Below are 26,996 nucleotides of genomic sequence, written 5' to 3' on the forward strand. Positions count from 1 at the left end.
TGAACTGGGGCTCCTGGGAACCTCTTTTACTTCCCCCCTAAACCTTAAGTTGGGGCGCCCAGAGACCCCTCTCTCACTTTCTCTCAACTTCTTGAAACCATCTCAAACCCTTGCCTTAAACTCCCAGAATTGGGGGCTCCTGCGAACCCCTCTTCTCTTTTACTCCCCAAATCTCTGCAACTGGGGTTCCCGGGGGCTCTACTCTCACTCCTAACCTCAGACTTCGGAATCAGGAGGGCCTGGAAGACTCGTTTTCACCTTTGCCCCAATTTCCTGGATTTGGGGTGTCTTGGGGACCGTCTTCTCTTTCTGACCCCCCAGAATTGTGAGTTTGAGGGCTCCCCTGGAACCCTTTTCTCACTGTTTACCCGAAAGTCGATGCGCTTGTCTTGGGAAAAACACCCCCCCCCCCCCGCACACTTTTTCGCCACAAACTCACCGAGAATCGGACTTCCCAGGGACCCGTTTCTCACCTCTTTACCAAAAATCCTCGCGGTTAAGGCTCTTCGGACACTCCTCCCCTCGCTCCCTTTGAACCCCACATTCCTGAGTTTGGGGGATCCTGGGTCCGCCAGTGTTTCCTCCCCGCTCAGGAAGCCCCTTCGCACAGCCGCAGCTCCCCCATTTGGACTGATCTCCAAGCGAGAAGAGTTTCACCAGAAGTTGTGTTTTTGGTTTTTTTTTTAATGTTATTTATTTTGTTTAAAGAGCCTAACTTGTGGCCCAAAACTGCTCGGTGACATTTTCTCCTGAGATTGTGTGAGTGCGTGTATGTGAATGTAAACCCCACCCCTGAACCCCAGCCCCCTCCAAAGCGCACTCCGGCGCACACACACACATACACACACACACAGATCCCCCCCCCCCCCCCCATACTCTGTTTCTTTCCTGTCCTGAGAAGCCAGGGGCTCCCTCCGGCTCGGTCCCCGTTGGCTGTTCTCACTGCTGCACTAGGAAAGTTAGGTTTCCCGATCCTAGTGGCTATTTCAAGGGCCCCTGGGGCCAAGTGCCCCTGCCATTCCAGCGGAGGCGGGGGTGGTTCACCGTCCTAATTTTAACCTCCTGGTTGCCCTGCAGGAATGAGGGAGGGAGTCCAGGTCTGCGTTCCCCATAGACCTCCTGCCTGCTTCTGGGTGTTTTCATTATGCGGCCCCCCAACACACACGCCTGTATTCAACTGTTTCTTGCCGTGTGCAATTGACCAGCAGTGCAGACTTTCCTGAGTTTTTTCCCCTCCCAGTCAGCTTTATCTCTGCAAATCTAAAATATCAAACCTTATACAAGACTCTCGGTTTCAACTAAGACTCCCCCAACTAAATAATTATGCTAATAATAATGACCCAAACAGCAACAACAGAACCTTAACTTTTTTCCTGCACATATTGTCAGCATGTTTTTATCCTTTGGCTTCATGCTCTGAAACATTATTTGTGTGCTTCTATAAAGACCCTTACCCTGCGTCCTGGGAGTATCAGACCTGGCTACCTGTTCTTTCTCCCACTCAAGTTTAAAAACGTGAACCCACTCCAGAATAACCTTAGAGATGGCTTCTCACCTACCCTTGCCAGAGAAGTGAGAGTGTATGGTGAGCACCTTCCCCTCCTTCTCCCCTCCCCGCCCCCCAACCCCCCGGAATCCATTTTCCTTAGTCACTGATCACTGCTAACTTCGCCACCCAAAGGGCCTGGTAAAGTGTCAGAGGGGAATTGGTCATTTTTAAAAAAGATTTCCTATACACGATGGACAAGCTGACAGCTTCTGTGATCCTGTGATATTTGGCTGATTTAGGCTGGGAATGAGTTCAGAAACAGTTTGCTTCTGCAGTAAAAGCAAAACTGAATTATTTAGCCTTTAGGTACATTCCTCTTTTGTGCCAGATAAACTGCCCAGACACTCCAAAGGGGCATCTGGGAGCAGGGGGACAGAGTTATTAATTACACCAAGGCAACAGAATGAGTTCTTTGAAATTCTGTTGATATTTGCATTCTGGGTGAAGGACATACATTACCTTTTTTTTTTTTTTTTTAAGATTTTATTTATTTATTTGAGAGAGAGCATAGAGCAAGGGAGGGACAGAGGGAGAGGGAGAAGCAAACTCCCCGCTGAGTGAGGAGCCCGCCACGGGGCTAGATCCCAGGACCCTGAGATCATGACCTGAGCCGAAGGCAGCCACTTCACCTACTGAGCCACCCAGGTGCCCCAGGACATACATTACCTTAATATTCGTCTTTTAGCCATGTTTATCACCGAAGCATGGCTGGGATGGAGCCATTCACCAGAAATGCAGATGCTGGGAAATTGTTTATCTGGATCTCATTCCTTTGAGCTAATTTGTAGTTCCAGATTTGAGTTACAGTTAATTTTTATTTGTCAATATTTAATTAATTGAACTTTAGTTATTATTACAGAGTCAAAATCTTGAATGTACCGGTGGGATTTTTATAGGCACTTGTGGTTGTTTTGCTCGTAAAATTCCAAGGCCAGTAGGAACCATATCTTACCATAATCTATTTGACTCTTTTTAATTAACTGCAAGGTGACCACTTATTTAAATAATGTGCCCCCCTCCCCCGACACCTACTTACTTGTAAAATGTGAACTATTTAAAAGGCAAGGAAAGTTCCCAGAGAAATCATCTTGCTAGTTGGGACCCTCGCCAAACTTGGGGGCAGGAAGGTGTAAATCCTGACCCTGTGGCTGAAGCCAGGGGTTTCAGATGCACCCAGCAAAGACATCCATATTTCCTCACCAGGCTGCATGAGTATTCCCACCAAATGGGTAGATAAGGACCAGAAACAACCTCAAGCCAGTTCAGGTCAGATTTTGTCTGTGCCACATTTACAAAAAAATTTCCAGTTTTCAGAGCTTTTTTGGATATCAGCATTGTTATAAGGGATCGTGGACTTCCGTATTTAAAAAGGCCTTTTGACTCTTTCTGTTATTTAAAGGATGAGTAGCTCCGTCACAGACCAAGTTCTCTAGACACGTGCCTGGCACAGAGGGTGTACTTAATTTGCTGAATGGATGAATGAGTGGAATATGCATTGGGAATTAGAGAGGAAACTGAAAACCACCTACATGCTTCTTGGAGACCACAAGAGCAGCAGAGGAATTCTTATGGGGTGGAGGGTGGGAGGGAGAAGAGAAGGAAGACCCAGACTCTTCCTTGAAGAGAGGAAGACCCAGAATCAAGGGTGTGTGGGATAAGGAGTAGGTGACGGAGGATGGGGAGAAGAGACAGGGAGAGAGCCTGACAGGTCTGGGGGGATCACTGGGGCCTGGGAGGTGTGGGCCTGCCCAAGAGGATGAGGAAGGTCTTTCTAGCAGAGAAATCTGTATGGCTACTCGCTGGACGCATCCAGGTGGACTCTGACAGGCAACCTAAACACAAAGTGGCCAAACTGAGCTCCCCGTGGGCCCCACAGTCTGCTCCTCCAGGCCCTGCACCCCCTTTGTGAGTATCAGCTGGCTTCTCCTTGTTGATCAGGCCAGAACTTTCTTGCAAGCCATGGGCAGAAGCTCCAACTCCACCGCATCAGTGGAGACGTAGGCTCTGACCATGCCTCATCCACCACCTCCACGGCCAGCCCCCGCTCCAGGCCACCAGCCCCTCTTGCCGGGATGATCCCAGCCTGTTTGTTAACCTGGCGGGGGTGGGGGTGGGGGGCATAATACCTTCTGTCGTGTCTCCCTCAGCTCAGAACCCCCCACGGCTCCCATCTTGCCTGGAACAAAGGCGAAAGCCTCTTCCCACCCTGGGCCTCTCCACCCCAATACTCTTTGGCCTCATCTCTGCCGCTGATCTTGTTCCTCACTCCACGTCAAGCCTGCAGGCCTTTTGGGAGTTCCTCAAGGTTTCTGCCTAGAAATCTCTTCACCCAAGTAATGGGGGGCTGGTCCCGCTCTGTCTTCAGGCCTTTCCTCAGATGTCACCTTCCCAGGCCTCCCACTCAAAAGTGACACACACACAGCCTCCTTCCCCACTCTTTCCTCTGCATTTATCACTCACATGCGCACATAATGACATAATGCGCGTTTACTTTATTACCACCATCCGGCCCCTCATTAGAAGGTCAGCTCCTTAAGGGGAGGAAGCACTGTGTGTTTTATTAACTTCTCTTTCCTCTGGGCTGAGCACAATTCTGACGCTGAGGAGGCTCTCAATCAGTATTTGTTAAATGAATAAATAAACCGTTTCCTGCCCACCTATGGGGGAGGCCCATCTAGAAATGGAGAGTCGCTGCTTACCTGCCATATGTCGCCGCCCATGTGTCTTGGGACAGCTTCGGTTGGACAGAGAAGGGCTCGCGTGCCGTGTCTCTGCTGCTTAGCTCGGGGGGCTCCAGGTAAGGTGTGGTGTCCGTGTACTAGGTAATCATACTGGCATGGCTGCTGTATTAAGAAATACTATTTTTTTTAAAGATTTTATTTATTTATTTGACAGAGAGAGAGAGAGAGAGAGAGCACAGGTAGGCAGAACAGCAGGCAGAGGGAGAGGGAGAAGCAGACTCCCCGCTGAACAAGGAGCCCAATGTGGGGCTCCATCCCAGGACCCTGGGATCATGACCTGAGCCGAAGGCAGACGCTTAACGACTGAGCCACCCAGGCGCCCCAAGAAATACTATTTATCATCGTGTGGCACTGGGCCTGGCCCAGAGTCGGTGCTCCACAAAGACTGGCTGTTTACTCTTCTATCACCATTGTTACTATTCGGGAGCAAATGAGCAGTAGCGGCCTGGGATCGTGTTCTTACTTGGGTTTTCCAACCCATGCAAGCATCGAGGAGGCATTCGGGAACTGTGTTTTGCCTGATGGAGCCGATGAGCCTCCACTGTCTGTCTGAGGCGGGGGAAATGCCCTTCCGTGAGTGTAGAAATTCCCTGGGACAAAGATATCATTCCTCAAGGGTAAGCGCTCGGCAAAAACACCAAGTGGCTGGAAGTCCCCCGTGTTGGTTGTGGCCAGGGCCCGTCTGCACCCAGTCCCCACACATCACCTCCTCGGGTGGGCTCTGGCAAGTGGCCAGCTCTGCCGGCAGGACTGACACACGAGAACACTTAGAAACTGGTTTCCCTTCTCTGTTATCACTGGCTCGTGGGTGCCTTCCTGGTCGGAGTCTGGAAATCGGCCACTCAGAGGTGAGACCCAGCCCACTCTTCGTGCCAGGACTCGAGTCAGGCCCTCAGGAGCCTATAGGCTGGCCCGGCTCCTGGCTGAGCTTCCCTTCGCTCTCCCCGAAACGCATTCCTGCCTTATGATACACAGGTTTCATGTGTTTGAAAACCTTGCTGTACGGCCTGGCAGCTCCTTTTTCTTATTTTCAGTTTTCTTGAATCTGAAGACTTTCTGGGAAGTGGAGTTGACTTCCCAAACCTGTAGGTGGTACACACAGCAAGGGGGTATCAGATGCTGTGAATCAGACCACACCTGCCATAGTCCGCGTTGAAAAAAAAATGAATCATACAGCCATTAAAAATATGTCGTACTTCATGGAAGGCCTGGTACAGTGGTTATTTTCACTTACTGTGTAATGCAGCCCAGACATGCTATCGGCAGTAAGCCTGTAAGACTAAGGTCTCTGTAGGTACTTTGAGCATGTGCGTGTGTGTAAGAACTAGGCCATTGGGCCCAGGATTGCCCTGCAGGAGGTGACATTTGCGCTGAGACTGAAATGAGAAGGAAGAGCAGCCCTGTGGAGGTCAGAGGGAAGAACCTTCCAGGCATGGGGTGGGGGTCAGGTGCAAAGGCCCTGTGGCTGGAGAACACAGCTGGGCCTGGTCAAGGCAGACAAAGGCAGCCATGAGGTTGATGCCTGGTGAGCAAAAGGAGGGAGGCAGAGGTCCCCAAAGGCCATGGGGGAAGAGTATGGATGCTATTCTGATTATTTAGATGATCTAAGTACAAATCAGATCGGTGGTGGCCAGCTGTTTACTGGACCTCTGACATCTGTTCATTCATTCATTCATTCATTCATTCATTCATTCCTTCTTTGGAGTCAAGCATGAACCTCTGAGGCTACAAAGACCAAGAGCAACTAGGAGAGGGGGACAGTCTCAAAAGTGGTTGTGCTAGACTGGGGCAGACAGTTGGGTGGGGACAGTGGTGGCGTGGCTGTGTTTTCAGGAACCTGCAAACAGCTCCTCCCAGCCGGGGAACAGGGTACAGGGAGATTAGGTGAGAGAGAAGAGCAAGTGTCAGCAGACTATGGCCCTCAGGTCAGTTCTAGCCTGTGCTGCGGCCTGTGTCTGTGGGTAAAGCTTTATTGGAACTCAGCCATGCTCGTTCATTTCCATACCACCTCTGGCTGCTTCTGCAAGACAACCGCAGAGTCGAGTATTTGTGACCGAAGCAAAAGGTGACCAGCAAAACCTAAAATATTTACTGTCTGGGCCTTTATAGGAAAAGTGTGCTGAGCTCTGGCTAAGCCGAGTAGGGCTTGTCTCTGGTGCTGGGCTGAGACAGTGGGGAAGTGGCTCTGTGATCGGGCATGATTTTGGAGGGTGTGTCAGAAGGCTTGGAGTCGAGTCTGGAGTCATAGTCCAGGTGAAGGGCGACAGGGGCCTGCCCGACAGCACGGGCCATGCGGGGACTTATGGACTCGCTGGGCCAAGGGGCGGGGAGGGTGATTCCCAGGTGCCTGACGTTGGGGAGCCGGCGGAATGTGTCACTGCGGTGAGTCAGGGACCACGGGAGAAGCTGGTGTCGGGCAGGGGAAGTAATGAGTTCAGCTGTGGCCTTGGCTGCCTTGAGGTGTCTGTGGGACATCCGGGTGGGGACTGCTTTCCAGTGGGCAGCTGGATTGCAGGGTCGGGAGCCGCCCGGCGCCCCTCCAGGCTAAGGGTTAGCCTCTAGGAGCCGTCAGCATATAGGTGGTCATTTCGTGGATGGAGCAGATGGAGGAGACCATCCAGGGAGACAGTGCAGAGTGAGAACAGAAGCAGGAGCCAACAAAGAGTCAGCAGAGGAAAGTGGTTTTTTTAAATTGTGGCAACATACTGTGACGGGCAATTTGCCATTTCACCCAGTTAGGTGTGCAATTCGGCGGTATTGAGTGCATTCCGATGGCGTGCGGCCATCCCCACTCGTTCCAAAACTTCTTTGTCACCCCACATAGAAGCTCTGGTCCCAATAGCAGAAACCCCCAGCTCCCTCTCCCACTCTCCCAGGCCCCTAGTAATCTTTGATCTACTTTCTCTCCCTCTGAATTTACCTCTTCTAGATGTTTCGCCGAATCATATAGAACTTGGGTCCTTTTGTGTCTGGCTTTTCTCGCTGCACACAACGCCCGCCAGGCTTATCCACATTGCAGTGTGTGCTAGATGGTGTTCCTCCTTATGGATGAGTGATATTCCAGGGTGTGGATGGGCCACACCGTGTCCCCCCACTTGTCCATCAGCGGACACTGTGACATTTGGCTACTGTGACAAATGCCAGACAGAGGAGATTTTGAAGGGATTCTGAGGCGGAACGGGGAGCAAGGCAAGGACCGCGCGCTCCAGGGAGAGCAAGGCTCATGGAGACCAGGAGGATTAGACAAGGACAGCCCGTGGAAAGAAAGGAAAAGGGCCAGTCCCCAGCAACAGACAGAAGGCCCGGCTCACGAGCGCCTGTCTCCCCGACACACTGTTGAAATCGTACTAGTGATAGAGAGTCCACTCCTAAAGTTGCGGTCACACCTAATTATGCTTATATTTTTACAGTGCAAAGTGTTTATCTTTTAGAAACGGGGCCATGTTTCCAGGATACGTTTCTGTCCAAAGGGTGGTCCGTGGGGTAAGGCAGCAGCCCCCAGCATTACCAGCCCCCAGATGGGTGCTCCTGCTCTACCCCAGCCAGTGAGAACTCAAGGACAGGGCCAGGTTGTGCTGCCCCCCCCATCCTCAGAACACACACAGATGTAGCCTGCTTTGAGGAAAAAATAGATTTGGAACCCCAGACTCAATGGAAAATAGCGTCAAGTATGTGCTTCTGATTTTTAAAAGGATTTTTCATTTTCTAGATGAATTCACTTTTGTGGGGACTTCTGTACGTGAGTTGATCTCTGGGGGTCTCGGTTCATTCAGCAAATATGTGCGGGCCCCCACATAGCAAGCATCTGAGGAGCTCGTGCTCGGTTGAGTACTTAAGCGTGTTAACGTAGCCTCCCAGGCGAAGTTAAGACAGCTGAAGATGCTACAGAAATTTGAAATGGTCAGCAGCCATTGGCAGCTGAGCTGTGGTTGAAGCATGAAGGGGAGACCTTTCAGGAGCTTCTCCGTTGTGTGAATCATGGCCTGGTTGTACTGGTAGCTCTTAAAATGCCCCACAGGAGTACATAGGAAGTATTTCTGGAAGCTCCGGGTGACTTGGTTCTTGCTGGTCTTTTTTTTTTTTTTTTTTAAGATTTTATTTATTTATTTGACAGAGACACAGCGAGAGAGGGAACACAAGCAGGCGGAGTGGGAGAGGGAGAGGCAGGCTTCCCACGGAGCAGGGAGCCCGATGCGGGGCTCGATCCCAGGACCCTGGGATCGTGACCCGAGCCGAAGGCAGACGCTTAACGACTGAGCCACCCAGGCACCCCGGTTCTTGCTGGTCTTACTTCACACCTGGGCTTGCATCTGTCAGCCTGACGGTGCCCTTCGGGGACACTGGGGGGTGGGGAGGGGGAAAGCAAAGGTTCCTTAATTGGCGGTGATTTAACGTAACAGACTGCAGGATGGGGGGTTAGAAGCGTGGCAGGGCAGCGACATGGCACCCCCCTCCTCCCCCAGTGGGGGCAGGCGCCCACCTTCCTCCCGCCTAGGTGGTCTGCACAAGCCTGGTGTCTGTCCTCCTCCTAGCTGCAGGGGTGACCGGAGTCCTCGTCCCTCCCCTTGCCATGGGCAGCACCCCCGTCCCCCCACAGCTCTGGAAGCAGTATTGCTCCAGCACCAAGGAGCAAGGCGCGCACTCCGCTGTCACTCCTGTCCGTGCACACAGCCGGGCTCCCCGGCCTCCGATTCTCCCAGCCTGGTCTCTCCTCCCACCTGCCTTCCCGGCTGCGTGGGAAGGTCGCATGGGCACGTTCTGCTCCCAAAGGCCAAACCCCCTGGCCTTTGCTGTAACCACGTGGTGCTCAGGTCTGCGTTCAAGGCCGTTTCCGGCCTCAGCTCCTTTTTGTCGCCTCGTCTTTCAGTCCTCAGAAGGGACTCGCCACGGCTTAACACGGGCCTCACGCTTCTGTCTGCCCTCTCTCTGAACTGTCATTTCTACTCATGAAAATCTTTTCTCTCAGGACCCTTCTCCGGGGCTCTCTTACCAGGGGAGCCCAAGACCTGGCATAGCAAGCCGAGGGGGCAAATGTTAGGACTAGGGCTAGGTTTCTCCAATCTCACCACTGTTGCCTTTGCACATTGCAGGATGCTGAGCGTCCACTGGCCTCCGTCTGCTGGTGGCGCTCACCCCTTCCCCCCAGGTCATGACAACAGCTGTGTCTTCAGGCATGTCCTCGAATGTCCCCTCCGGGGGCAGAGTTATCCCCTAGTTCAGGACCATGGGATTCATCGGCCAGAAGGGGCATGACTGCTGAATTGCCACAGCCCAAGTCTCCTTGGACACGTAGTAGTGATTTATGGAATGTTCTCGGCCGTAAGCTCCTGGAGGACAGGGGCAGTGGTGCCTGCCACACTTCCCACGGGGCTTCACATTCAGTGCGTGAGTGACTCAGACGCCGGAGCCCAGAGCGTTCTTCTGAGAGTGAGGCCTACATCAAGTAATGGCAGCCTTTGGTTTTAGCCAAAAGCAAACATCATGAAACCCTTGCCTGAGATCCGATAGCCTTAAAAATGCCATGTTTTTGATTCAGTTGAGATTAACATTCCAGTCCTTTCGACACGTAGCTTTCCTTTACCAAATCCCCAAAGAAATATATATATATATTTTTTAATTTGACAGAGAGAGAGACAGCGAGAGAGGGAACACAAGCAGGGGGAGTGGAGGAGGGAGAAGCAGGCTCCCCGCGGAGCAGGGAGCCCGATGTGGGGCTCGATCCCAGGACCCTGGGGTCATGACCTGAGCCTAAGGCAGATGCTTAATGACTAAACCACCCAGGCGCCCCTCCCCACAGAAATCTTAATCGAAGGCCCCTACCATTCATTGACTCCCCTCTTTGCTCAGCTAAAATTGCAAGTCACGTTCTTTTCCAGAAAGTGCAGGGGTCTTAGGAGGAAATGGAGCCCTAGAACCCAACCACAGCTGGGTCCGCTTGCCAGGAGCCATGTACACAGTGGAGAATATTAAATGTCTCATTCTGCATCTAAGCCGATCACAGCATCTTGATTCATACTTGTTTTGCTTTGGAACTTTTCAAAGATTTCACTTGGTTAAAAAGTTGATGTGAAACAAATCTGGTCATTATGCCCATCAGAATTGTTTCATCCACAAAAGGTGGCACTCACAATTTGTGCAGGTTTGAAAGCCTGCCCTGCTCTGCTAGAGGAAGTACTTACTGAGGATCAGTAGGGTTGCATAAAGTTGACTCACTTTGTAGGTAAATATGTCTTACCCTGGCTCGCTTCTTGAAAGATCCATTTCACCAGCGCTGTTCCCCAGCTCAGGAGCTGTTCCCATCAGGAGGTGCTGGTTCAAGGTCATGGCCCCCGGTGGCCGTGGCCGCAGTGGTGGACATGTGTGGGGTGAGTGTGACCGAAGGCACTCCCTTTCCTGTGGCCCCCTTTCCCTTTTCTCTTTTGAAAGGGTGAACATGAGCCAAGTACCCACCACACTGCCCAGGCTGGGGAGAGCCCCCGCTTCTAAATTTCTGCCGCGGAGCTCCAGATTCTAGTTAGATCGTCACCTTTCTTGCTGGGAAGAGAAGTAATTATTAACGCTGGTCAAAATAGAAACCAGTTACCAGACTGGGATGCACTTCACGGAGAGCAAGGTCCCCTTGTTGTTTGCCGGTAGAGACCCCCAGATAACTGTACGTTCACTTGTCCTGTTCCAAAGCTCTTAGCTAAAATGACACATGCCATCCTTTAGCGTGCCTTTCACCCTCTCAGAGACGTGTGAGACCTTCCAGTGCTGTAGGGGTTCTTGTCCGAGGGCGTTGGAGACCTTTGGATGCGGGAACATATTTTCAAGCGGCCATGGTTCGTGTGCTTCCGTGGATCCTGAGAGTTTCGAGTGAAGAGACTGTCTTCTGCAGCGGGGGTGGGGGGCCGGGCAGCCCAGCACTTCTGACAAATGCCTGTGCTTCAGCCCCAGGAAGGAGGGCTTTTCGAGAAAGGCAGAGGGTGGTGGTTGGGGCAGGGAAGAGAGAGCAGCCCTCCGGAGTGAGCAGCCAGGCTTCAGAAGTCGTAACCGTTAGATCCCAGGGTTATGTTTTAAAAAATAAAGGGTTGCCACGGCCTCACGCCCTGAGCACCTACCATATGCTTGGCGTTTTACACACATTCCTTCTAACCCTGGCACGGCCCCAGCAGGGTCAGTCGGATCAGCAGGCCCGGACAAGGGGAGAAATGCCTCCTGTGCTCCCCGGTCCCTTGGGCGGGTAGCGGAGGAATCCTTCCTCCTGCTAAACCCAGCTCCACTTGCTTTTCGGCCGCAGTGTGAGCTCCGTTGAGCTCAGTCAAGACTCCTCTTCTTTGTAGCTTTAGAGAGGCCTGGGTCCAGGGCCGGTGAGGACAGCAAGGCTGCGAGTGAAGGAGAAATGATTATCCTGGTACCGTCACCTCAGGGGTCAGCTTTGAAGGCTGGGGTCCCCCTGCCTTCTCCCCCTCTCCCGCACCCCACTAACCACTGCCCGCGTGTCTCCTTTAGCTCGCGTCCTTCCCATTCCTGCTCAGGCTGTTCTAGTTCAGATCCTCTAGTGGAGCTTCCGACTGCTGCCCTCGTCCGGGGTGTGGCGCAGACCCACTGTTCTGCCTTCTTCCCAACCTTCGATGCTCCCACTGCCCTCAGCAGTGGCCTTAAGCTGCTGGTGGTGGTGGTGGTGGTGATGGGGGGGTGACGCGTGACGTCTTTGTGTGACACCATGGAACATCAGTGCATTAAATTGACATACACTTGCAATATTTTTGTTAAATAAAACGTGATTAAATTATAAAATAGGATAGTGGTGCACAGGACCTGCCAAAGACATATGTCCTTTAAAACTTCTGTTGCCAAGTCTGGCACAACAGGCTGACCCTGTTCTACTTGTAGAGAATTTGTTGTGTTGTCTCCTGCGGGTCACTAGCAGATAAGAGCAAACCTGTACCAAGGGCTCAAGAAATATTTGGAAGGCAAACTGTCTTTAATTGGAGAAATATATCCATTACATATTTTTCTGCAAATCAGCAAAAGTGCCCTTACTTTATTTGAGCAGAGGAAGCCCACAGAATCTTGTAGGATTCCAAGAAGAGTGGGGCGGAGGAGGGGTTCGGCAAACATTCTCTATAAAGGACCAGATAGTAAATATGTTAGGCTTTGTGGGCCAGCCGGGTCTCTATTTACAGCTACTCACTCTGCTGACGACAACATGTAAATGAACGGGTGTGGTCACGTGCCAATAAAACTTTATTTACGGGCACTGAAATGTGAATTGCATACAATTTTCACATGTCACAAAATATTTTGACTCTGATTTTTTTTTTTTTTTCATAGCCATTTACGCATATAAAGACCATTCTTAGCTTGTGGACCATGCAAAAGCAGGCTCTGGACTGGGCGGGACTTGGCTGGGGCGTGGGCCGTGGTTTGCTGACCTCTGCCCCGTGGGATGGAGTCCAGGAGCTCCACCATTCTCAGCCTTTGGCTGGGTGGCCCAGCCTGTTTCCCCAAGAGCCCCCAGCCTGTGCCCTCTGCTCCAACCAGCTCAGTGTCTTTGCCCTTCTCCCGTCCCTGCGGGGGCACACACCCTGCTGTGCCCAGCTCCTGTTCTTTTTTTTTTTTTTTTAAGATTTTATTTATTTATTTGAGAGAGAGAGAATGAGAGACAGAGAGCATGAGAGGTACGAGGGTCAGAGGGAGAAGCAGACTCCCTGCCGAGCAGGGAGCCCGATGCGGGACTCGATCCCGGGACTCCAGGATCATGACCTGAGCCGAAGGCAGTCGCTTAACCAACTGAGCCACCCAGGCGCCCCCAGCTCCTGTTCTTGAACTAGTCCCTTCTCCCTCCTCCGTTTGCCCCACCCCACCGCTGCCAGGGTAGGTCCTGCCCCTCCCGCTGTAGCCACAGTGAAAAGGTAAGAACAGGTGAAGTTAATTGGAATAACGTATTTTATTTAATGCAGTATATCCAACAAAATACTGTTATTTTAACATGGGATCTATGGGAACACAGTTTTATTGAGACGTTTCGCAGTCTTGCGTGCCAAGTCTTTGAAATCCAGTGTCTGTGTTGCACTCACAGCACATCTCAGTTTGGACGAGCTACATGTCAGGTGCACAGTGGCCACAGATGGCCCGAGGTGTCGAAACGAAGACCGGCACAACGCTCGGGTCATCACTGTTCTTTTTAAAAGGTGCCCGCTGTTTGAGCTACAAACCGGCACTCGGATCCTTCCCAGCTCCCTCAGTCTTAGGTCACTCCCAAGGCGTGAGGAGCACAGGTCCACCTGACTCCAGAGTTTTCCATTTTGTAAAGTGGTTGCGGTTGGGCTTTGCACGCGGGTGTCCCCTCCAGGCCACTGAGCGGTTTGACCCCAGAATTCTGCAGTGACCCTCTCAGGACTTTGGGATCCTTCTGGCAGTCCCCAATAAGTCTGTTTCCTTCCTCTTTTACGTCAGGGAAATCTTTTCATTGTAAAGCCTCCAAAGAGTACCCAAAAATATAAAGGAAAAAAAGAGTCCCTGGCTTCCTTCTCCTCTCTTCCTCTGCCCCTCCCACCACTAACACAGTTCGGTGTGGATTCTTTCAGATATTTTGTATGCATATGAAATGTACACACTGACGCTTTATTATTTTTTAATTGAGATGTAATTCATATGCCATAAAACTCCCCCTTTTATAGTGTATAGTTTAGTGGTTTTTAGTATATTCACGAGGTTATACAATCAGTACCACTCTCCAGTTCCAAAACATTCCATCACCCCAAAACGAAACGCTTTCCCCATCAACAGTCCTCCCCCATTCCCTCCCCAGCCCCCCGCACCCACGAGCCCCCTTTCCATGCATGGATGAGCCTATTCCGGACGTTTCGCACACGTGGAATCACATACCATGTGGCCTTCTGTGTCTGGTTCCCGCCCTGAGCGTCGTGGGCTCAGGCTCCCTCCACGGGGCTGCGAGTGTTGGCACCTCGCTCCTTTTATGGCTGATATTTTTTCTTTTTATAAAAAAAAGGATCACATTATGCCCACTTTTCTGCACCTTCTCTCTCATCTAATACTTAGTCTATATCTTTCCTTATCACTCTCCATGTGTCGGCTTCATTCCTTCTGTAACTGCGTGAGATCCCACTGTACCGCTCTGCCCCGAGGTGCTTATTTAGTGCCTTATGAAGGGGCATCGGCTTTATCCTTTTTCACTTTACCAACAATGCTGCAGTAAACATCCTTGTCCAATGTATTTGTGCACATGTGTGGGATGTTTGCAAATTCCCGGAAGGCGACTTGCTGGGTGGAAGGGACTTCCTTCCCTTTGCATTAGATCTCTTTCACTCACGTTCATGCGCCACCCCTGCAGGGACGGTTACTTTGCACTGTGTCCTTGCCTCGCGACACGGTCCCCAGCATGTCCACTGCACCACCTCCTCCTGCTGCCACCCACGCCGTGGGCGCCTCGACAAGATGCCTGTCCTTTCCCCGCAACTCCCCGTCCCATCCGGAGAATAGCAGGTCACAGAACTTGTGGCAATCCAGTGGAGACGTGTGCCCCCCCACCCCCGGCACATGCACAGTGAACACACCCATCGTATTCTGTCTGCCATTTGGGAGGTCCTCACACCCCTTGTTGCCTCTCTCTGGACCAGCCCCTACTTCCGAAACTTGTTGTGCATCAGTTCAGCTCTGCCCAGTTCCCAGCCCACAGGTGGCTGACTCAGCCCCAGCCTGGCACCATGAGCTGCACATGCCCGCGTGTGCCTCTGCGGGAGGCCCAGCTGCCCGGCCGGTTTGTGCCCACACAAGTTCACGCTTGTTGCCCTGGCTCTGAGCTGTCTCTCCCACAGCAACGGCACTTCCCGGCGCCTTTGAGTTCCCCGCTGACCCACGGTTCCAAGTCCTTGCCACCTTGATACTCCAGCGAAGCGTTCATTCTGCTGCCCTCCCAGCAGACCTGTCCCCGAGGTCCAGCGCCGCCCCCCCGGCCCCCCTCCATCCATGACCTGCACATCGGGTCCTGCCCTCCGCATGCCAGCCGGGATCGAGCCCTGCTGCGGTGCTGCTCTTCCAGCTCAAGTGGGAAGCTGGCGCCTGCAGCCTCCGGAGCCTGTGCTCACACCTCGCGCTTTTTGCTGTGGTGCGGACACTTCCTCCTTGATGCCGTGCAGCTTGGAACCAGAAATCCAACGCCCTAATCACGGAGGTTATCCATCCTTCATCTGAGCTTTCCTCCCACTTGAAAGGCGATGGGTCATATTTTTCTTTTTACCTACCTTCCTGCCTGCCTGCCTGCCTTATATATTTTTTAAGTATGCTCCACACCCAGTGTGGAGCCCAATGCAGGGCTTGAACTCACAACCCTGAGATCAAGACCTGAGCTGAGACCAAGAGTCAGACACTTGACCGACTGAGCCACCCAGGCGCCCCATCTTTTTAAAAAAACATCCTTTAAGATTCTGAGACACTAACCTAATCTGATTTCTCTTTCTTCATGCTTCATGAGTGTAGAATGTTCTAGAAACTACTCGCCCTTTCTCCAGTGGTAATGTTCACATAGGGCCTGGCCAGAAATCTGTAATTCTCTCCACTCCAAAACTGGGCCCTATTCTCACTTCGAGTCCTGGTGGCGAAGCGCCTGCCTCCAGCTGCCCATTTCTCCCTTGTGCCCCTCCGCTGGGTCTGTGTATGCCACCTGTCTAACCAAATGTTTTGGCATTTCCAAAACAGACTTCCTTACACCTTTGGCTCCCTGTCACTGGAGGTTTCCAGACAGAAAGTCTCTTAGGGATTGCGTGCAAGAGGTGTTTTGCTTGTTAACAAAGTTTGTTTCTGAAAATTTTAAGAAGGATTTTGACCTGGGGCACCTGGCGGGCTCATTCTTGATCTTGGGGTCGTGAGCTCGAGCCCCACGTTGGGTGTAGAGATTACTTAAAAATAAAGTCTTTAATTAAAAAAAAGGGATTTTGAACTTATAAGTTCTCGGGCCTAATTTTCTTGTTGTTTTGAGTTGTATCACATTTCACTTCTTCTAAAGTAAAGAATATAGGGACAGTTTTAGTTTATATATCTTCTGTTTTTCTGCTTGTCTGGCATTTGCCAACCCATTTGCTGTGTCACCTTTCTTTAAAATTCACGTAACATAAAATCAACCTTTCTTGGGGGGCACCTGGGTGGCTTAGTCGGTTAAGCGCCTGACTCTTGATTTCAGTTCAGGTCATGATCTAGGGGTGGTGAGATCGAGCCCCTCATTCAGGCTCTGCACACAGCGGGGAGTCTGCTTCAGAGTCTCTCTCTCCCTCTCCCTTCACCCTTCCCCCCAGCTTTGCGCTCTCTTTCTCTTTCTCTAAAATAAATAAATAAATCTTTTTAAAAATTTGACCTTTTTAGAGGACAATTCAGTGGTTTTTAAGATACCTGAAATGTTACACAACCATCCTCACACCACCCTCTAACTCTAGAACATTTCCATGACCCCCCAAAAAAACCTATTCCATTAAGCAGTCACCCCCCCCCCCAGATCCTGGCCCCCACGGACCCCCTTCCTGTCCATGGATGAGCCTGTTTTGGATTTGTCATCACACACATGGACTCACACCCCGTGTGGCCTTCTCTGTCTGGTTCCCTCCCTGAGCATCGTGGGCTCAGGGTCCGTCCCTGGGGCAGCACGTGTGGGCACCTCGCTCCTGCTCAGGGCTGAATAGTATTCCAGTGTATGGATTGGCCACAGTCCTCCATTGATTGCTTCTACTTTCTGGCTATTACAAGTGATGCTGTGGTGAACATGTGTGGACAAGCTTTTGTGTGAACATAGGTTTTCGTTTCTCTTGGGTGGATACTCAGGAGTGGAGATGCTGAGTCATATGGTCACTCGTATTCAACTTCTTGAGGAACTGCCAAGTGTTTTCCGTGGTGCTGCACCATTTCCATTCCCACCAGCCATGTAAGCGGGTTCCAGTTCCTCCTCACCAACACACGTCACTTTCCCTTGTTTTTATTACAGCCAACCTAGTAGGTGTGCAGTGGTGCCGTGGTTTTTTACTTTCATTTTCCAAATGCCTGATGGTGTTGAGCATCTTTTCATGTGCTCAGTGGCCCTTTGTATATCTTCTTTGGAGAAGTGTCTCTTCAAAGGTGTCATCGCTCACAGTTTTCTGGCATCCACACATTTCTCTTCCTCTGTGAAATGCCCAAAGACCCTGAATCATGAAGGTGCAGGGCACATGTCAGAACTATAGCAGACAGCGGAGGGGAGGTGGGTCAGAATCGACAGGACGTGAGGGCTGTCCTCTCGCACACTCGAGCCGTGGCTCCAGCTCTCACCTGTGGACGTGCCCTTTTCAGAGACTTCCCACGCTCCTGCATCCTCATGCTTTAGGAGGGAGACATGACAAGGATGTCAGCTGTTACCCTCCGAGTGTCCCTGACCATTTGGGCACTGAGATTTCTAGAATGTTATTTGTAAATTAAATGTGCTGTTTGATACCTGTCTGTTTATCCAGAATTATTTTAGGCTCTCTTTTGGAGACACGAGTCGAAACATTTGAGTCTGGGACAGGTTCAAAAAACCAGCTCATGGGCTAAATCCAACCCACCACCTGATTTTGGATGGCCAAGAGCTAATAATGAATTCTTATGTTTAGATGGTTGCAAAAAATAAACCTCCAGAAGAGTAATATATTTTGGAACACATGACGTTATGTGAAATTTACTTTTCAGTATCCATAAATGGAGTTCTGTCGGCAGATGGCCATGCTCATTAGGGTACATATTGTTGGTGGCGGCCTTTACCCTACAATGGAGGCGTTGAGCAAGTCTCAACAGAGACCATCTGACCTGCAAAGCCTAAAATATTTGCTATTGGGCCCTTTATAGAAAAAGTTTACCAAGAGCTGGTCTAACAAACAGTCTGGTTATATTTGACTAGAACTAGTACTAGTATAACATCATGCGTATGTAAAGACGATGGTGATTTGGAGATACACGAACACCTTAGACTCTTCAGTAGTGATTAACATTATTATTATTATTTTTTTTTGCTTCCTCTAATGGCAAGAGGAATGATATTTACTTTATTATCTTCTCCTGTTTGCTGTAATTAAGAAGAGTCTTCGTCTGGCCACATCCATCTTACAGGCTGTGTCCCCTTTGCCTTTTTATGTCTCTGAGGCTGTGCCTTTTTTTTTTTTTAATTCCACAGCACCCTGGCCTTTTTCTCCATGGCATTCCTCCTTGTCTTTCAGGCCCCGGAGAGCCTGGGTCAGGTTTAGACCAACGCTTCAGAGTGGGAAGGTGCTCAACAGTTGGGAAGCATCAGTTTCTCTTCCAGTCTTTGGGCTCTCCAACACTCGAATGCTCTCTTTCCGCAGGTCGCCCCACCTCAGGGGGAATTTGGTGTGCAATCATGGCACCCAGGAGTGATTTCTGAAATGAGTTACTGCTGCAGGTGCAAGGAGGTGGGCTCCCGTGTGGGAGAAACTGATGTCTAAGCAGTTGTCTTTGTATTGGAACGCACTGTAACAGTGACTCATAAGAATAAAAATGTGTGGTGGCTCATCAGTAAGGAAGAAAATCAGTGTTTAGAGATCAACAAAAGCTATTTCCGCATTTCAGCCATTTCAGATTGAGCTAAAATCCCACCTAAAATGGATCCTGCATGATCTCGAAATCTTCTGTTGTAGCCGAGTTTTTAAGAATTGAGACATTCTAGAAATCACTGCGAGAGCCAGGACTGGTGTCAGGCTTCTCTGGGATAAGAGTAAGGGGGACCCTCGCCTTATTCTCCTTGCCGCGGGGCTGGTCAATGTTGGCTAGCAAAGACGGTAAATTAGGTCCGTTTCCTTGGTTCAGCTGGGGTAGACACTGTCAAAAACTGTGACTTCTTCCTTCCCTTCTCTATTCCCCGGTGGCAGATGTTTCTCTCTCAGGTTCCAAATCTGTGGCACTCCTGGGCTTGGTGGCCTGTGGGTTAATTATTGCCAAGGTGGTCATTGAAGCTATAGCTACTTATCAGCACAACCCATTCCTGGACTGTTTGAGTTCCTAAATGTGGGGTGGTAGGAAAGAAGACTAGCTGCCTTCAGACTGCGGCTTCCCGCTAGAGACCGGGCGTGTGACTCACTCGGCTCCTGTGGCGGTCACCTGGCCCCATGTTTCTGCTGTACGTGATTGGGACCCAGGGGCACCATCGCGCCCCTCCTCCAGGAAGAGAATTGTGTCACTTTCTTCTAAAGACCACCAACCTGCCTGGATTATACAACGAGGCTCGTCTAAACTGGAGTCCTCGAGTTTATAAACTTAAGTTAAAAAAAAAGACAAATCCACGTATCATGACAGCCCAGTCTTTCCTCAGTCTGGACCTCTTTCGGAGTCTGCTGAAAGTTGGGGATTTCTCCCCAGGAGAACAGGTATAAACACACGTGCCAGCACTTCAATTTCATATTCAAGTTCAAGTTCATGGACTCTCCGAAGTGTGATCCTTGTGAATCCACAGACGGAATTGTAAGATCCTGCTGTAGCTCTTTGAACGGGCACATTGCAGAGTTTAAGCCACTTCCAAAAGGGAAAAAATAAATAGGGATTCATGAAACTTAAAAACTTTTGTGCATCAGAGGGCACTATTAGAGTGAAAAGGCAACCCACAGAATGGGAAAAAATATTTGCAAATTGTATATCTGATAAGGGGTTAATATTCAGAATATATAAAGAACTCCTACAATTTCACAACAACAAAGAAACAAACAACCCAATTAAAAAGTGGGCAAAGGACTTGAGTAGACATCTCTCCAAAGAAGGCATAGAAATGGCCAACAATCACATGAAAGGATGTTCAACATCACTCGTCATTAGGGAAACACAAATCAAAACCACAAGGAGACCACTTTGTACCCTTAGGACAGCTATCATTTTAAAAACCCCAAACAAACAGAAAATTACAAGTGTTGGCAAAGATTTGGAGAAATCGAAACCCTTGTGAACTGCTAGCAGGAACGTCAACTATGCAACTGCTGTGGAAAACAGTAAGGCGGCTCCTCAAAAAAATTAAACATAGAATTACCATGTAACCCAGCAATTCCACTTCTGGGTGTATATACCCAAAGAATTGAAAACAGAGGCTTGAACAGATATTTGTACACCCACATTCAGAGCAGCAGGCTTCCCGATTAGCCCAGAGGTGGAAACCTCCCAGGCATCCATCCACAGGTGAATGGACAAACACAGTGTGGTTGGGTGGATACTATTCAGCGTAAAAAGGAAGGAAATCCAACACCTGCTACAATGTGGATGAACCTTGAGGACATTATGCTCAGTGAATTAAGCCAGTCACAAAAGGACCAAACACTGTATGATTCTCCCTCTGTGGGGGCCCTAGAGAAGCCAGATTCATAGAGACAGAAAGTAGATGGTGGGAGTCAGGGGGATAGGGGGCCTACTGTTTAATGGGGACAGAGTCTCAGTTTTTGCAAGGTGATGGTGGGGATGTTTGCACAACAACGTGAATGTGCCTAGTGCCACCGAACTGCGCACTTACAAAACGGTTCAAAGGATGAATTTTGTTCTCTATTTTACCACAATTAAAAAGAATAATAGTAGACACTCCAGTTGTATTTTCCGGGATTATGTTAAAGGAGGCACATTCTTCCATAGTTCATATTGCGGGAGTCCCACCTCACCTGCTGAATCCTAGGATCATAGCTTTAGTAAAGACCCTACGAATTTATCTTGTGCTTGTATACTCGTTGGACGATGAATACATAGTTAACTCCTTTGACTCGCGCACCCTCACTTGGGAGAATTACACTTCTGAGTCAGTGGTCCTAACTAGAAAGGAAAGCCCGAGGACCGATTCTGTAGCACACTCAGATGGGTTCTGCCCCAGATACGGATGTCTGGTGTTCTGGGTCTGGGTGCTGATGTGTCTGGGGCACCTGGTGGGTGAGAAGAGAATGATAAGTAACCTAAGCAGGAACTTCAGAAGGGAGAGAATAGGGCTCATTTGTTCAGAGTCATCTGAGTGCCAACTGGATAGCAGGTATTTTTCTAAGAATAGGAGGCTGAACAGACATGCTTTATAAACCGGCCTTCCAAACAGAGGTCAGCACACTATGCCCCCAGGGCAACATGGGACACGCTACCTTTTTTTTTTTTTTTCCTAAGTCCTGCAAGCTGAGAATATCATCTGCATTTTCAAATGGTTGAAGAAAAATCAAAAGAATATTTCATGACCCGTGACAATTACATGAAAATCAAATTTCAATGTCCATAAATAAAGTTTTATCGGACCAGACCGAGCGCCAGGACTAGGGTGAGGCAAGGGGGGCACTCACCTTGGGCACAAAATTTCAGGCACCCCAAAAACTCAGTCATCAAGATAGGTAATATTTTAATGGGGTATTTAAAAAATCAAAACAAATGCCACACACACAGAAAAATCCCTGATGAGCAAAATATCAACATTTTAAAAACAGGATCAGGATTGCTGATTTCCTTTGCCCCCGGCTCCAGTAAGGCGCTGAATGCAACCATGCTCATTCCTTTCGTAAGGGCACTGGCAGCTTTCTAGAAACCGTGAGGGTTGAGTAGTTTTGACAGAGACCTTATGGCCTGCGAAGCCAAAAACGTTCTCTGGCCCTTTAAAGAAAAAGTTGGTCAACGCTGATTGAAATCAGTGTACTGTATTAATCCCTACCAGTGCGTAACTATAACCAAACTATAAACTCAACGCCTTTCCATGTCCTCCGTCTATTTTTTATGTGCCTTTTTAAAAAATGAGTGTACACTTGTAAATTATTTAATTTTTGGATAATGGCATCCATAAGTCAATAGGGACAATTAACACTGAATTAATAAGCAAGCTGATGCTTGTGGGCTGTGATGATTGACTAAGTGTATAATTACCTGCATTAAAATTGTAGAGGCCATCATTTCCTTTCGTGGTGACTAAATAATTAGTTAACCCTTCATTTACTGGGCTATAATGTTACTTGGCTTCTTTATAAAATGATGTATTTCCTGTCCAGCTTCCATATATAGGTCTTAATAAGCTCAATTAAGAACTTAAGCATTAATTATTATTAAAATCTTAAAATAGTAAATGCCATGGGAGCTTCCTCCCTGGTTTTCCTGCTTTCAGTCCTTCTCCTAGTAGTCTAAGAAGAGTGCTCTTTGAAGAACATAAACCAGAATGTATTGCTCTGGGGCTTCTCTTGGGAACTGGAATAAAATCCAGACTTTTGACTAGGCCCTCAGGGTCTCTGCTGCTGCCTCCCGCCCCCTGCCCTCCCCTGCCACAGGGCCTTTGCACTGACTATTCCCTGTGCTGGGAATGCTCTCTTCCATCTTCCCATGTCTGGCCAGGTCTCAGCTCAGTGCCATCCTTCACAACACCCTTAACTGGCCTGGCGAAAGCTTGGGAGCCCCTTTCCATCACCTCTCCCCACCAGCTCTGTCCCTCTGCTGTGTCCTTTTGTCCTGGCCCAGATCTCTCTGAAATAACCTTGTATATCTGGTGATTGGCTTCCTGTCTGACTCCCCTGCATGAGGATGTCAGCACCCCAAGATCTGGCTTGTTCACAGAACCTGGAATAGTGCCTGGTACACTTTGTTCCTTTTTGTGTATTTATAGTTAACATTTACATACAGTCATATTTACCTTTTGGGGTGTACTGCTCTGTAAGTCTTCACACACACATAGATATCTATGTAACCACCACCCACCACCAAGAGGGCACAGAGCAGTTCCAACACCCCAGTGAATTCTCTTGAGCTGTCCCTCCGCAGCTGGACCCTCATTCCACCCTTGACCCCTAGCCACCATGCTCCGCTCCCCATCCCGTCACTCAGCCTGATGCCTTTGAGATTCATCGTGCTGTTGCATGATCGATAGCTTGTTCTTTGTATCTCTGCGTTGTAGTCCATTGTACGAATGCACCACTGTTGGTTTGTCCAGGAAATTTCCTCTTGGTGTTCAGTGTTGAATTCATATTAAAGCCTCTGGTCATAAGAATGGCAGCAGAGTGTATATAGATCAAGTGAGTTGAACAACAGTGGTATTCCCTGTACACACTGCATTCACTAGGTACAGTGTGCAAATTTATAAGAACTGATCTGCTCTCCAGTGCTTACAAATGTTACCACAATTTTTAAAATGATACGTAAGTAATATGAGTTGTATTCCTAAAAAGGACCATCATCTACAGAAGTCAATTAAGAAATGAAAAATTTTTTTAAATATTATATTTATTTATTTATTTATTTGAGAGAGAGAGAGCGTGAGCAGGGAGAGTGGCAGAGGGAGAGGGAGAAGCAGACTCCTCGCTGAGTGCAGAGCCCTGTGCAGGCTCGATGCAGGGCTCAGTCTCACTTCCCTGAGATCATGACCTGAGCCAAAAAATCAAGAGTCAGACGCTTAACTGACTGAGCCACCCAGGCGCCCCAAAAGCTCTTCTTTCATCTTCCTGTCTCCTTCACCTCCCATGAGGAAAGCACTGTTAGTAATATGATTTGTGTCCTTCTAGACCTTTTTAATGAATTTACCTATTTTATAACATGTATAGCTGTGTCTTTTTTACATAAATTTATTCTTGAAGTATTTGAGAGCCTGCTGTGTGCCAGGCATTACATATCTTGGAGATCTTCCTTAGAGAATGCACTTCATTCTTTCTGATGGCATGATGGCCTCATAGCAAGGATTACCATAATTTATTTAACAATATCACTGTTGATGAACATTGAAGTGATTTGCAGTTTTTTGTGACTTCAAGTGATACCACCAGGGATATGTTACCTGTATATCTTATTTTTACAGCTTTATTGAGATATATTTTACTTACCATAAAGTTGGCCCATTCAAAGTGTACAAGTCAGGGCGCCTGGGTGGCTCAGTCGGTTAAGTGTCTGCCTTCGGCTCGGGTCATGATCTGGGAGTCCCAGGTTCGAGTCCCACATCGGGCTCCCTGCTCAGTGCGGAGTCTGCTTCTCCCTCTGGCCCTCCCCCATCTTCATGCTTTCTCTCTCAAATAAATAAATAAAGTCTTAACAAAAAATAAAGTGTGTAAGTCAGTGGGTTTTAGCATATCTTCAGGGTTATGTAACCATCACAACTGTCTAACTCCAGAACATTTCCATCATTCCAAAAAGAAGCCCCATCCCCATTAGCAGTCACCCCACGGCCCCCTGCCCCAGGCCCTGGTACCCGCTAACCCACTTTCTGTCTGTGGATTTTCCTGTTCTGGACATTTCACATGAATGCAATCATACGCTATGTGGCCTTTTGTGTCTGGATCTCTCACTGAGCATCATGTTTTCAAGGTCCACACACTATGGTGTGAGTCAGAGCTTCACCCCTTACGGCTGAATAATATTCTATTATGTGGCTAGACCACATTTTGTTTAACCAGCTGATGGACATTTGCGTTGTTTCTACTTTGGGACTACCACGCATGCTGCTGTTAGGAACATTGGCGTATGCCAACGTGCTTGGCCAGTCGCCCCTTTGGACATGTGTGTTTCTCCAAGATAAATTCTGAGGGAGAAATGAAACACGGCTTCCAGCTAGCTCCTCATCCTCTGACTACGCAGGCTCAGACGTGACCTAGGCTTTGCGGGGTGCTCGGAGGCCGACCCTGCTTTGGGGCAGGAACCCTCCGCGTCCCCTGCAGCCAGTCTGAGGTCTGCACGGCAGGACGGGATCCCTGAGAAGGGAAAGGGGGCAATGATAAAATGTAATTTTTATAACTGTAAGGCAACGATATTAAGTTGGAAGGAGAGCTGCTCCATTGGCTTGATGTTGGGACAGAAAGGAGTATGAAGTATTGGCCAAAATGACGAACCCTACAAATATGCCCTGGAATGAACGTAGCGCACAGCACGAGGCATTCCCTGAGGAGTTTATCACGCTTGTTTGTTTTTGAAATCGCAAATAGCAAAGCGCATCACTGCTTTTAGAGTTTCAGACATTTAAATAGGCACAAATCGGCAGATGCTCTCCGTCACCTTAAAATGGAGCGAATTACAGCAACGGCATTAACAGGCGTTGGCTGACGTTTATCGAGCACTTACTGTGTGTGCAGTGAAACTCCACGCTTTGTCGGCTTCATTTTCTTTAGCACAGTGACCCACAGAGGCAGGCCGACTTTATTTTCTCCATTTACCAATAAAGAAATGGAAGCTCTGAAAGCCTTAAGCCACTGGCTGCCTGTGGCCAGCTAGAAAGGGGGAGGGTGTGGGAGTGTAGAAGACACGCAGGCCCTGGACGGTTTCCCCTGTTGCGCACTCAAGGGGAGGAAGGTGCTGGTCCGGGAGGAGAGGAGGAGTGAGGGGAGCTGCGTCAGGGAGGGCCCTGGCCCCTCGATGCTTCTCTCTCTCAGCAAGCACCCCTGCCCTAGGTGCATCCTGCCCTGCCCCCAGCTCCGCAGCTGCTCCCACCTGGGCCCAGCAGTCCCTGTTTTGGGGGGCCTGCTTTGGGCGGGGCTGCCCCTCCTCCATCTTCTGTCTGCTGGAGTGTTGACCTTGACTGGGGCGCTGCGCAGAGCCCCCCACGGCCTGGGGAGGTCCGTCTCACAGCCACAGGAAGTCCTCGTGTGGTTGGCCACGGTCACGCACAAGTGAGGACAAAATGCACACTTGGTGTCTGCTAGAGAGAAGCATCTGGCAGCTCTGCTGGTGTCCTGCATCCCCACAGATGCTCTCCTCATCAACCCGCGCTGAGCGAGACTGGGTAGATGCCTCAGATCCCCAGAGAGGGCCACTCAGCCCACACCACTGAGGTCAGCCATCCACATTTAACTGCATCTGAAGCATGAAATTTGCGTCGTGAGAGAGATTTGACTTTCCCAGGATGCCACTGCGTCTTTGTTCTTCCAGTCGGTAGTAAGCCTTTAGAGGGCTTTTTATTGGTTCAACCTGACTTTTTTCTTTATCCCAATAGTTTCAGATTTCATCTGGATGAAAATCTCTCAAATACATGTATCTTTTAAAAACTCACGCTGAAGTAGTAGTGAATGCTTCTCAAAAGCAGCGACGGTCAGGATCACCCAGCAGTTGGGTGACCTTAACCCCTGAGACTTTTAGAAAGAAGCAAGGAGGACTGGAAGCAGTGTTGGACCTGGGAAGGCTTGAGAGGGGGCTGGCGGTGGCAGGCAGGAGTGGCCAGGGGAGGCCGCTCACCGTTACTTGAGGTCCGTCTCCGAGGACTCCTCCCTGTGTCGCTCTTGCCACCGTCCAAGCAGAGCTAGAACATTTTATTCCCCTTTTTTCCAAAATTATCTTTTGCTCTGCTTCGGGAACTGACTTAATACAGAGCTAGGAATGGAGATCCAAAACCAGCAGCTCACGAAGTCGGGCATTTGTGCGGGACAGTGTGAGCGGCTCCCTCGTCTCCTGCCCCCCAGTCCTCCCCAGCCTCGCACCAGCCCAGAGCGTCTCCTGAGGAAGACGAGGGCCCGTCGCAAATCTTTATGCAATAGAAAAGCCAGTTAAAATATTTTCAAGGTTTTATGGCACCTTTTTAAATTAAAAAAAAAAAAATTTCCCCCAAACTTATCATTAGAATGTCTTTCTAAAATGGAATCAATTTTAGTGTATCTTCTTAGAATTAATTAGGTTTAAAAACCTGAAATATCTCCAAGATTTCTCTCTTTGGATTTAATTAGAATAATGAGTTTAACAATTTTTTTTAAGTTGTTTTGCATTGGGGTTGATACTTCCACGGCGACAGAAATAGAATGTCCTTT

General features: G+C 49.4%; 2 protein-coding genes across 3 annotated transcripts in view; one reads left to right on the forward strand and one right to left on the reverse strand.

Annotated features, from left to right (window-relative positions):
- Positions 1–736, reverse strand: part of LOC123834191 (long-chain-fatty-acid--CoA ligase ACSBG2-like) — a 57,905-nt gene extending 57,169 nt beyond the window's left edge. Inside the window, exon 1 of the mRNA XM_045863213.3 lies at positions 474–736. The gene's annotated coding sequence lies outside the window, so the exon portion shown is untranslated. The remainder of the gene's footprint in view (positions 1–473) is intronic.
- RFX2 (regulatory factor X2) overlaps positions 1–26,996 on the forward strand; it is an 89,388-nt gene that overhangs the window by 563 nt on the left and 61,829 nt on the right. The window lies entirely within an intron of this gene.

This window comes from Mirounga angustirostris, unplaced genomic scaffold (genome assembly GCF_029215605.1).
Source record: "Mirounga angustirostris isolate CCGP_5_RB_7025 unplaced genomic scaffold, mMirAng1.0.hap1 SCAF_1, whole genome shotgun sequence".
Taxonomy (NCBI): Eukaryota; Metazoa; Chordata; class Mammalia; order Carnivora; family Phocidae; genus Mirounga; species Mirounga angustirostris.